Genomic DNA, 13,082 nt, shown 5'->3' on the forward strand with positions numbered 1-13,082 from the left:
TCTATTTTACCTGACTATGTTCCTCATTGGAGAAAAGTGGGTGGATGGGCCAATTAGAGGATGATTTGTTTGAGTTTGAAATAAATCAAGGAATAGCTTAATATCATGAGCCTTAAAATCCTATATCAGATGAAGGATCCCACATTGAGAATTATTGGCCTAGAGAGGAAGTCATATCATCTTAAATCCCTTGTCTACATTCAGATGGATGTGATTTCTTAGAATTACACTAAGTGGAGTAAGACAGAAATTAATTATTTTTCATATCCATAAATTATATTAATTAGCTCTTAGTCAAAATAACATAGACATAGGAAAAATGGCATCAGTCACTCATATTCATATTTGTGTGTCTTATTAAAAAATACTTTTCTTGCAGACTCAGATGTTTCTTTGGGTTTTTTTCTTATTTCTGTCTTCTAACTCCATGGCTTTGGTATGCAACTCAGTGTTCCATGGTTACCTCAGCTTTGAAAATTGGTTTTCTATGCCTCCTCAAAATCCTTGTTGCTATATGATGTGGTTCTTTTATACATAGGGGTGGCCTTAGGTTAGGAAGGTTAAAAAAAAAGATGTGGTATAATGAATTTGGAATATTAAAAAAACAGAGTTTATATATCCTAATTCTTCTACTTATTGTGTAAATGGGCATTTTTCTTGGTCTATCAGAGCTTTATTTTCATGAATTATAAAGGAGATTGGGAGAAGGGAATTAAAAGGAACGATGAAGTCAGATTTAATGAAGTTAGAGGTATGGAACCAGGGGATAAAAGCTAGATTTGAAGTCAGGAACATGGGATTGAGTTCATGCTTTGCCATTTTTTACTTTGTGAACTTGGGTAAGGTATTTAATATCTCTTGGTCTCAGATTCCTTATATGAAAATTAATGTTCTACTAGATAAACTCTAAAGATTCTTTCACTTTTGGGTCTATGATGTACAGCATTCCTTCCAACTTCAGAATTTGGTTTTGACCTTACCACAAGTTAAGATGTAAGCATTTGATTACTACCTCTTATATGAGGAGCTTCTGGACATCCATGATGAAGAATGCTAGAGGCTGAAGCATTTTCTAAAAGTCCTTGTAGTAATGGCTATGTCCACTGCAATCTTTGACATTCCCCTAGGCAGGTCTCTACAAATACAAAATAGTAAATAATTCATCTAAGTCAATTAAATTCATCTAAATCAACTAAAAGAGTATTTATTATATACATATATATGAATATATGTGTGTATAAAAGACTATATTACAAAATTATAAAATCTCAGATGGAAGAGTCCATCCATGAAAGGATTTATCTTGTCTAAACCTGAAGGGAGGCAAAATGATGTAAGAAAAGACATTGAATTAATTGCTAGGTGTCGTGGATTTGATTTCTAGTCTTTCCATTGGCAGCCCAGCTGACCATAGAATACCAATAATATAACCTGGGGGAAATTCAACTTGCCTGTTTTGTTCTCATTCCTTTTTTATTAACTGAGGGAAGTTTGACTAGATGACCTCAAAGGGCCTGCCTAGCTCCAAGTATTTATTCATTAAGAATGCTTTAATCGTATAATCCCTTATCAAAGGTCTTCCCAAAATGGGCATCTCTCCTCTGCCTGGAAGGAGCTCTATTTCCAGAGGCAGCCTGGTTTCCAAACATTCTTCATTAAGTTCTTCCTGAATAGGAGAAAGAAACATCAAGGAGACAATTCATATTGATTGGTCAGAACAATGAGCCAAATTTTCCAATTCTGTTGCACACAACCTCTGAGAGCAGACAATCCTAGAATGATATGGCTATGGGTAAGGAAGAGACTGTCAATGTTTTACCACTTTTATCTTTAATCTTAATGACTAAAGATGGGAAACAATCAGAAGAAGTGAGTGAAAAGGCAAAGTGGATTCTATAAGAGAACAATAAACCTTTAATGCTTTGGGAGAACCACATCAATCCCACTTTCTGGACCAACCTCCCCCACTGATGTTAACAGGCTCTGACATCACCAAAGTCAAATCATATTAGGCTTGGGGTAGTCAGGTATCTTTATCCAGATGTGTGACAAATGGGCAAGGTCGTAATTAGTTTAAAAAAAAAAGTACTGAGAACCTGAGTTCAAATCCTAGTTGGTAACTTCCTACTTATATGAACTTGAGATATTTTGCCTTTTTAAGACTCAGATTCCTATTTGTAAACTGAAGTTATAGGAGTAAATAACCTCTGAGATTCCTTCCAGCTTGAAATCTAGAATCTTAATGCTTTTTCTTTGGGAGAATAGGGGAGCAGAGGGGAAAAACACCACACAATATATTTGAGACAATTGAGAGAGGGACTAATCTCCGGGAAAGACTTTGAGCCTTGGGACACTGCTAAGGAGGCCTTTGTCAGGAAAGGGAGAAAAGTATGGCCAGGCCAGGAAGATTTTGTCTAGAGTATGGAAGAGAAAGGAAAAGGAAAAAGTGGGGAAACATGCTATATTGTCTATCCCTGTTTTAATTAATCATTCTCGCTAACTCACATAATTTGTTTCTATTTAGTAAAGGAGCACAAGTGTTATCCTTTAAATTCTAGAACAAAGTCCTGATTATATTGCTTTATTTATGATTCTGACAATGGCAGTGGAGTTCTTACCATCAAGGCAGAGACTTAGTACAAGGAGATTCTTCAGGGTACTGAGGACATTAGCATAGGGAAGTTTTGGGGTTTGCTTTTATTTGGCTTCTTAGGGGTCAGTACTGGAACATGGGTTGGGAGGATAGCTTCGTGGCACTGGGAAAGATTTAGGCACCTGGAAGGAAGAAGAAGAAGAATTATGACAAAGTAAAACAATGAGTAAGAATTCCTTGAAGGCTCCCTTTGTCTAACTCTAAATTTTGGCCATGGTTTATCCAAAGTGTACCCCATTGCCCTTCCCCAGAGAAAAATATGTATGTCATTCACTCTTCAGCAAGGCACATAGCACACCATTCCAGATTTTTGCCAGCTTCCCCTACCAACAAAAGCACACCTTTTTCCACATCACGAGGGGAGTAAGAAGTCAAGGAAGGATTGAAATAGAATAGTCTGGATCTTATTTTCAGCTAAAGAGGCATTTTGGACCCAGAGATTTAGCCTTTTTTTACCTGTCATCCCAGCCCACCCTGGGGAAGACATTCTCTTTAAAACTAGGCGTATGGTAGTTAGTCTGGATGTGTTACCAGCAACATATGCCAAGCAATTAATAAAAAATATCAAGTACGTTCTTCTGTCTGTGTTTGTAAGTGCTTTAGGGAACCTGGGCCAAGGGCCGGGCCCAGACCAGCTGCCGCCTGTGATGTCAGCCATTATCCAGAAGGATGCATACCCCACAGTCATGACTACTGAGTGTACAGAGCTCATCTCAACAACCCAGCTGTTGTACCACCAATAAGAAGGCTCTGTTTTTAGAAAAATATTCCTCTTTGTCCTTCAAGTCCTCTGGGATATCTCAGAAATCTCTGTTAGTACAGGTTCACTAGAAAGAGTATAAGATTTAGAGTCAGAAGCCGTAGATCTCAATACCATCTCTAGATCCCTAAGCTTGAGCAAGTCACAGCTTCTTAAAGCATCAGGTTTGGGTTTGTTTTTTGGGGGTTTTTTTTGGTCTATATAATGGGAAGAGTAAAATTTGTTCTACCTCCTTATGCGGTGTTTAAACACAGTATTTGTAAACCTTAAAGTTCTATAAAAATATACAGGGAGCTAAGTGGTACAGTAGATAGAATACTGGACTCAGAGTCAGGAAAACTTGCATTCAAATCCAACCTCAGACACTTAATATCTCTGTGACCTAAGCTAATCATTTAATCTCTGTCTGCCTCAGTTTCCTCCTCTGTACAATGGGAATAATAATAGCATCTAGCTCACAGAGCTGTAGGAAAGATAAAATGAAATAATATTTGTAAAGTGCTTTGCAAACCTTAAAATCCATCTAAATGTTAGATTGTTACTCTATTTTTTATGCTCTGAGAATAATCGTTGAAGTAAGTTCTGTGCATATGGAGGAATATATATATATTTTTAAAAGTATGAACGTAATCAAGAGAAAATGTATTTGTTTCATGAAGGTAGTCAATTGATTTGCATGGTATTTTAAAATCAAGTCTCAATTATGAGGTTCCCAGTGTCTCTGAGCATGTGTAAGTCTGCTATTCACAATTCTAAAATTTTAAAGACATCTCAGAGAAGGAGCAACAGGAGATAATGGTAGAGTGACCGACTTAGAATCAAGAAATGCAGTTTAATGCTTATTGGCTGAGTGATCATGGCCAAATCAGTCCATATCTCTGTACCTCTATTTCTCCATTGGCAAAAACTTATACTGTCCCCCTCAGAAGGTTGATAAAAAGGGACTTATAAACCTTAAATTTACATGCATATGAGCTAGACATAGTCAGAATGGCAAGGAAGGGCCCAACTCATGGTGCTAGAAAGCAACTACCTTTAAGTGAAATTTATCTTGTTCAAAAATCCCTCTTACCATCCCCATCAATTTTAGGGTTTGACAAATAAAGTGAGTCAAGACTACTCCAATAGACTTGTGATGGAAAGTACTATCTGTATCCAGAGAGAAAACTATGGAGACTGAATGTGGATCAAGCATAGCATTTTAACCTTTGTTGTTGTTGTTGTTTATTTACTTGTCTTTTTTCTTTCTTTTTTTTCCTTTTAATTTGATTTTCCTTGTGCAACATGATGGATATAGAAATATGTTTAGAAGAATTATACATGTTTAACCTGTGTCAGATTTCTTGCTTTTTTGAGAAGGGACAGAGGGGAGAGAGAGGAAAAAATGTGCAAAATAAACTTTGCAAAGGTGAATTTTGAAAATTATCTTTTCATGTATTTGGTTTAATTTTTCTGCATTTGAGTCCCACATTAGTTTTTCAGATTGCTTTTCATGTACTCATATATACATATATATATATATATATATGTAATTATTCATATGATATTCCCCTATAAGAGTATAAACTCCTTGAGGGAAGAAATTATTTTTGCATGTCTTTCTATCCATAACACTTAGTCCAGTGTTTAATAAATGTTTGTTAATTGTCCTGATTGGTGCTACAGCAAGTCATCTGAAGACCAGTGTTAAAATGCGTATATGACTTGGGACAAACAGCTTGAGTTAGTTGATTATAAACCCTGAGGTAAAGAGCTCTAGGACTGTATTTCAGAGGGGTCACCAGCAGTGATGAGTCCAAGTGGCATGTGAGTAGCATATAGGCCAGAGAAAGATACTGAATAATATTTACAGAGAATTGATCATATACTAGGCAAGCTACATTCCTCCTCTTTCTGATTGACTCTTGGTGCCCAAGAAAGGCTTGGACTTTTCTGGTATTCCTTTCTCATTATTAAGGAGAATTCTAGGACAGAACTTCTTAAACAGGGCCTTTGTATGGATTTCCATAGGGATAGTTCCCTCCTGCCATGTAATCCTCTATAATTGCCTACCAGGCCATGAGAAAGATGTTCCAAAGAGGAATGCGAGGATCTATGTAGGAAGTCAAAGGATCCAATATACCCTTCTTTTAATTCTAACTTCATCCAGAGAATTCTCTATAATTCAGGGTTTTAAACCATTTGCAGATGGATGTCCAGTCTGGAATAATCAGGGTCTCAATCCTATGCGGACTATTTACATGTCAGGAAGTTATAGTGGGAGTTCATGCTTCAGCTGGGGCATCAGAATTGAGGACCATTGAAAGTTTATGATTCTGTAAGCTGCAGCAACATACAGCAAACATGGAAAGCATGAGATAAGGTTGGAAAGGTGAGGTAGATCTGGATTGAAGAGTATCTTGAATGCCAAACTAAGGAGCCTGAATGTCATTTAGTAAGTAAAAGGGAGTTAATGATGAAGCTTTTGAACAATAGAAGAACATAAAGGCAGAACAGTGTAGTGGATAGTGAATGTTCACAAAGGAATGAATGATCAAAAGAGAAGCTTTACTGGCAAGTATAGCACATGGAAAGAGGCAGGGATAACTAATGGACAGTCCACATCTTCAAGTAGTCGTCCCATGTGACAAATTTATGAATGATGATACCATCAAAGAATGAATATGAAGAGCTACAGAATAGTCAAATTGTGTTTTCCCCAAGTCCATAGGAAGTAGAAAGACTGCTAAATCTGGAATTGGGGATGTGGGATCAAATTCTACCTCTACCATTTGTAACTGATGTGACTTTGCCTAAGTTGCCACTCTCTCAGATTTTCAGCTTTCTCATCTCTAAAATGAGAGGCTTGACAAAGATGATTTCTAAGTTTCCTTTCAAATTTACTGTATAAAATTCTGAATGGTATCCTTCCCCTTTTCAGTGTTGCAGACTCAGCTATACCAATGCTACTTGATTCTTACACTTCTAAAGCACCCAAACCAAAACTGCAACAGATAAGGTCCCTTGGTCACTTTTCTTAGAGAAAATGCTTGACCATTTAGGACAAAAGGAAAATACTGTATACCAAGTGTCCCAGAGCCAAGAGAATTTCAGGCCAGATCCAGGATCTTGAGCCAAACCACTCTCCTCTGATCTGCTCTGAAGCCTTTCTACTCCCACTGAGGCCGGGATGAATTTTTAACTCATTATTGATCAGGCAATTTTTAAATCAATTTTAATTAAATGAAAGATTTCTATCAGGATTGCTTCTTTCTGGACAGTAAATTGGACCTTGTAATAATACTTGCACTTGGACATCTCTCATCCATGGAAAGGAGTGGCTATCATAAATAAATAAGCATTCTTCTCCTCATTGCATATTGGGGAGAAACTGAGGTAAAGACTTTCCTTGGAGGTTAAACCTTGGAAATGTGACAAAGGAGGGAACACGGTCTATGCTTTCAGGGCAGCATAGCTTAATAGAAAGCATGCTGGATGTAAGCTCAGAGGTCCTGAGTTTATATGCCAGTTCTAGTAACCACACGTTGCTGTCCCCTCTCTAGGTCTCAGTTTCTTCATCTGTAAAATCGGTGTTTAACTAGATCAAATACCAAGTATTGAGTAAATGCTTGCTATGTGCAGACATTATGCTCAGTTCTGAAGAAACAGGCATACCTCATTTTCTGGTGATTCACTTTATTATGCTTTGTAAACATAGCATTTTCTTTTCACAAATTGATGCAAGTCTGTAACAAGCAAATCTATCAGCACCATTTTTCCAACAGAATGGGCTTGCATCATGTCTGTGTCACATTTTGGTCATTCTCACAATGCTTTAAATTTTTTCACTAGTATTACCTTTGTTATAGTGATCTGTGATTATTGATCTTTGACATTGCTCTTTAATTGTTTTGGAGTGCCACAAACTATGCTTGTGAAAGATGGTGAACTTCATTGATAAATGTTGTTTGTTCTGATTCTTCCACCAATCTGCTATTCCCCATCTCCCTCTCCTCAGGTCTTCCTATTCTCTGAGATACAACAATATTAAAATTAGGCCAGTTAATAACCCTACAATGGGCTTTTAAATTTTCAAGAGAAAGGACACATCAATCAATGGGTCAAACTTCAATGTTGTCTTGTTTTAAGAAATTGCTGCACATGATAAATGTGGAAATATATTTAGAAAAATTGCAGATGTTTACCTATATTGAGTTACTTGTTGTCTAGGAAAGGGAGATGAGGGAAAGGGAAGGAGAAAAGAATTTTACACAAGGTTTTGTAAGGGTAAATGTTGAAAAATATCTTTGCATGTATTTTGAAAATAAAAAGCTATTAATAAAAAAGAAAGAAATATTTTTTAAAAAAGAAATTGCTGCAGCCACCCCAGCCTTGAGCAACCATCACCCAGATTGGTCAGAAAATGTTTGGCAATTTTTCTAGCTATAAAGTACTTTTAATTAAGGTACATACATTGCTTATTTAGATATATTACTATTGCAGACAATAGTCTACAGTATAATGTAAACATAACTTTTATATGTACTGGGAAATCAAAAAAAATTGTGTTACTTGTTTTATTGCAATATTTGCTTTATTGTGGTGGTTTGGAACCAAACCCATAACATCTCCAAGATATGCTTGTACAAAGGAAAAAGCAAAATCAATCTCTGCCCTGAAGGAGTTTATATTCTAATGGATCCCTGGGGTCTCTTTCACCTCTAAATTTAAGATCCTATGATCCTATTCCCTTAATAAAGTCGCTTTCTTTTTCTAAGCCTCATATTCCTCACCTGAAAATGAGAACATTAGATAAGGAATCCTCTAAAGTTCTTTCTTGCACAAACTACTGTTCTCTCTGCTGTGTTGCTATTAACCAACAGTGCCATATCATGCTGATTGGTGATTTGGCTCCTAGAAAAGCAGAAAGTCTGCTGAGAGGAATAAGTATACCAAGAGATATTTACTGACACTGAAACTGCTGGTCCCACACCTACCATTTGGTCATGAAAAAGCATTTTATTAAGAGTTGTCTCAGGAGGGAGAGGTTGCCTCTTAAACCATCATTTCATTCAGGGGAAATGAAAAAGATGGCCGAGTCAAGATCCAAAAAGATATTGACAGAACAATGGGCTAAATCCAATAAGATGAAATATAATAAGGATTAATATAAAGGTCTACACTTGGGTTAAAAGAGAGGGAGGAGTAAGAGGATTAATTGCACAAGCAGAGAATGGGAAGGCAAGGCTGCATATGAGTTGTACAAAAAGATCCTTCTGGGAGGTGTAGAGGACAAGAAGCTCAATACAACTTAATAGTGTGATACGGCAGCCAGAGAAAGGACTGCCATCTTAGGCTCTATTAAAGAAAGCCTAGTCTGCAGATCAAGAAGGGATTAGAGAGACTGCTTCTGTAATTTTTCTCTCATTATTTAGTTCTGTACATGATCTTATAGAAAAACTAAGAATAACCTGAATGTATACAAAGGAGATAGGAGGATTAGAGACCAATGAAGGATTAATTAAAGGAACTAAGCATGGAAATGTATGGTATATCAAACATTGTAGAGAAAATATAAATGTGTGGATGGGCACTTCCTTATATATGTGTATATATGTGTTTAAGATTATGTACAGATTATGTACATACACATATATATATATGTGCAATACTATATTGTATTACATGTGTGTACACATATTTGTGACTATGTACATCTGTGGGTACCTTTACATATACATGTATTTTTACATCTGTATATTTGTAGAGACCATTGTATGTATTTTGTTGTATAGTCCTTTCCAGTTGTATCCAACTCTTCATGATTCCATTTGATATTTTCTTGACAAAGATACTGGAGTGTTGCCTTCTCTGATTCATTTTACAAATGAGGAAATTGAGGCAAACAGGATTCAGTTATTTGACTAGTTCTATGAAGCCAGATTTGAATTCAGGAAAATAAGTCTCCCTGACTCCAAACTCAGCATCCTAACCACTATGACAAAATAACTGCACCTTTGTTTTTATATCATCTTCAAATACATTCCTACTCCCTCCCTTATCTACTAAACTATCTAACAGAGAATTTGAAAAGGAAGAAAAAAATGTAGTTACACAAAATAATCAAGACAGTCTGACAATATATACAAAATTCCGTACCTACAGCTCCTCACTTATGCAAATGTTAGCTTTTTCTTTAAGGTTGACCACCTTGGTCTTTCTAATTATATAGCATTCAGTTCTGTTGTTTTTTCTCCAGTTAATTTTTTGTAATTGTTGTGTATATTGTTTCTTGGTTCTACTTGTTTTACTCTGCACTTCAATATTTAGACATATTTGAAGGTATAATTTTTAGAGCAAGTCATCTCTTTCTGCTCAGCCCTGAAAGGCAAGAGAAATGAATGGGTGGTGATTGCAGAGTGGTAGATTTAAGCTCTATATATGGACAAATCTTCATACCAATTAGGGCTGTTCAGAAGTGGAATGTGTGGCTTCAGGAGTTCACTTGTAGAAGAAGTCTTCCAGCAAAAGTTGTATCACCATTTGTTAATTAAGTATAGAGGTGAGTTTTGATCAGAAACAAGTTAAAATTTCTGAAAGAGAAATGGCAGAGAGATTGAGTCATAGAGAAACAAAGCAATGATAAGAGTTAATAAGGCTAGCCTTTATCTCCAAAATTCTTGCCATGGAAAGAACCTACCAATGGGAGAAGGGAATTGGGGAAAAGGGAAAAGAGGAGTATTCAAGGAATGAAAGTCTCAGGTGCAGAGGGAATTCCCAGGGTAAAAGGACTTCTAAGATGTGGTAGTGAAATCCTGAAGATCAGAAGTAAAGCCAATCATGGGGGAACTATTACACAAAGACTCAGAGGAAAAAGAAATGGAATTCATGTGTGGAGTATGATTAGGAGACCAGTTTGATTGGTATAGAGATCATCAAAGGGAGTAGTTTTATGTTTTATCCTAGAGGCAATAGGGAGCCATTTATACTTATTGAATAGGATAGTGACTTTGTTATTTGTTTCAGGGCTATCATTTTAAAGATGTACAAAGGATGGATTAGAAAAAAGAAGAGACTAGGGAAAATCAGAAACTATATGAGCAAAACTACAAAACACTTATCACACAAATTAAGTCTGATCTAACCAATTGGAAAAATATTAAATGCTTTTGGATAGGGCGAGCAAATATAATAAAGATGACAATACTACCCAAACTAATCTATTTATTTAGTGCTATACCAGTCAGACTCCCAAAAAACTATTTTAATGACCTAGAAAAAATAACAACAAAGTTCATATGGAAACACAAAAGGTCAAGAATTTCAAGGGAATTAATGAAAAAAAAAATCAAATGAAGGTGGCCTAGCTGTAGGATCTAAAATTATATTATAAAGCAGTGGTTACCAAAACCATTTGGTATTGGCTAAGAAATAGACTAGTTGATCAGTGGAATAGGTTAGGTTCAAAGGACAAAATAATCAATAACTTTAATAATCTAGTGTTTGACAAACCCAAGGACCCCAGCTTTTGGTATAAGAAATCAGTGTTTGACAAAAATTGCTGGGAAAATTGGAAACTAATATGGCAGAAACTAGGCATTGACCCACACTTAACAGTATACACCAAAATGAGGTCAAAACGGGTTCTTGATCTATGCCTAAAGAATGAGATTATAAATAAATTAGAGGAACATAGGATAACTTACTTCTCAGATCTGTGGAAGAGGAATGAATTTATGTCCAAAGAAGAACTAGAGATCATTACTGATCACAAAATAGAAAACTTTGATTATATAAAATTGAAAAGTTTTTGTACAAACAAAATTAACGCAGATAAAATTAGAAGGGAAACAATAGACTGGGAAAACATTTTTTATAATCAAAGGTTCCAATAAAGGCCTAATTTCCAAAATATATAGAGAATTGACTCTAATTTATAAGAACTCAAGCCATTCTCCAATTGATAAATGGTCAAAGGATATGAACAGATAATTCTCAGATGAAGAAATTGAAACTATTTCTAGCCATATGAAAAGATGCTCCAAATCATTATTAATCAGATAAATGCAAATTAAGACAACTCTGAGATACCACTACACACCTGTCAGATTGGCTAGAATGACAAGGAAAGATAATGTTGGAGGGGATGTGGGAAAACTGGGACACTGATACATTGTTGGTGGAATTGTGAATACATCCAGCCATTCTGGAGAGCAATTTGGAACTATGCTCAAAAAGTTATCAAACTGTGCATACACTTTGACCCAGCAGTGCTACTACTGAGCTTATATCCCAAAGAGATCTTAAAGAAGGGAAAGGGTCCTGTATGTGCAACAATGTTTGTGGCAGCCCTCTTTGTAGTGGCCAGAAACTGGAAACTATGTGGGATGTCCATGAGTTGGAGAATGGCTGAATAAATTGTGGTATATGAATATTATGGAATAAAATTGTTCTGTAAGAAATGACAAATAGGATGAATACAGAAAGGTCTGAAGAGACTTTCATGAACTGATGCTGAGTGAAATGAGCAGGACCAGGAGATCATTATATACTTGAACAACAATACTATATGATGATCAATTCTGATGGAAGTGGCCATCTTCAACAATGAGATGAACCAAATCAGTTCCAATAGAGCAGTAATGAACTGAACCAGCTACACCCAGGGAAAAAACTCTAGGAGATGACTATGAACCACTACATAGAATTCCCAATCCCTCTATTTTTGTCCACCTGCATTTTTTTATTTCCTTCACAGGCTAATTGTATACTATCTCAAAGTCCAATTCTTTTTATACAGCAAAACAACTGTATGGACATGTATACATATATTATATTTAATTTATACTTTAACATATTTAACATGCATTGGTCAACCTGCCATCTGGGGGAGGGAAGGAGGGAGAAAATTGGAAAAAAGGTTTGGCAATTGTCAATTCTGTAAAATTACCCATGCATATATCTGGCAAATAAAAACTATAATTTAAAAAAAGAGGCAGAAAAAAAAGAAAAAGAAGAGACTGAAAATAAGAAATACAATTCAGAGACTATTGCAATGTCTAAGCCAAAACTGATGAGGTGAAAGTTTATGAATGGAAGCAAAGGGACAGATTAGGAAAGTAGAAGTATGGTAGAGGGAAGAGACAAGGATGACTCTAAAGTTATAAACCTAGGTGTCTAAAAGGATGGTAGAATTCTTAGCAGAAACAAAAGTTTGAGAGAAGGATGGGATGGTGAGAAAATATAATGAATTCTCTTTTGGACATGTTGAGTCTGAAATGCCTATGCAATCTCCAGGCAGTTGCTAATGTATGCTTGAATCTCAAGAAAAAATTTAAGGCTATATCCATAGATTTTGGACATGGTAATAAAATCCATTAAAGATCATCAACAGAGATGATAGGAAGAGAACAGAGAAGGGGAGAAGAGGGGAAGAGAGAAAAGCAGAGGAGAGGAGAGAAGAGAAGGGGTGAGAGGGAGGGGAAGGGAAGGGAAAAGGAAAGAGAAAGCCCTAAAAATAATATCCATGTGAGTTTTATTGCCTCCATTTTACAGATGAAGATGTATATCATCAGAGGTGAAATTTGAACTCAAATCTTCTCACTCCAAGACCAGCAGTCTTTTCTCTAGACCGGAAGTCTTTAACCCTTTGTGTGTGTGTGTGTGTGTGTGTGTGTGTGTCTGTCTGTC

Source organism: Sminthopsis crassicaudata, chromosome 2, assembly GCF_048593235.1.
Source record: "Sminthopsis crassicaudata isolate SCR6 chromosome 2, ASM4859323v1, whole genome shotgun sequence".
NCBI classification, from domain to species: domain Eukaryota; kingdom Metazoa; phylum Chordata; class Mammalia; order Dasyuromorphia; family Dasyuridae; genus Sminthopsis; species Sminthopsis crassicaudata.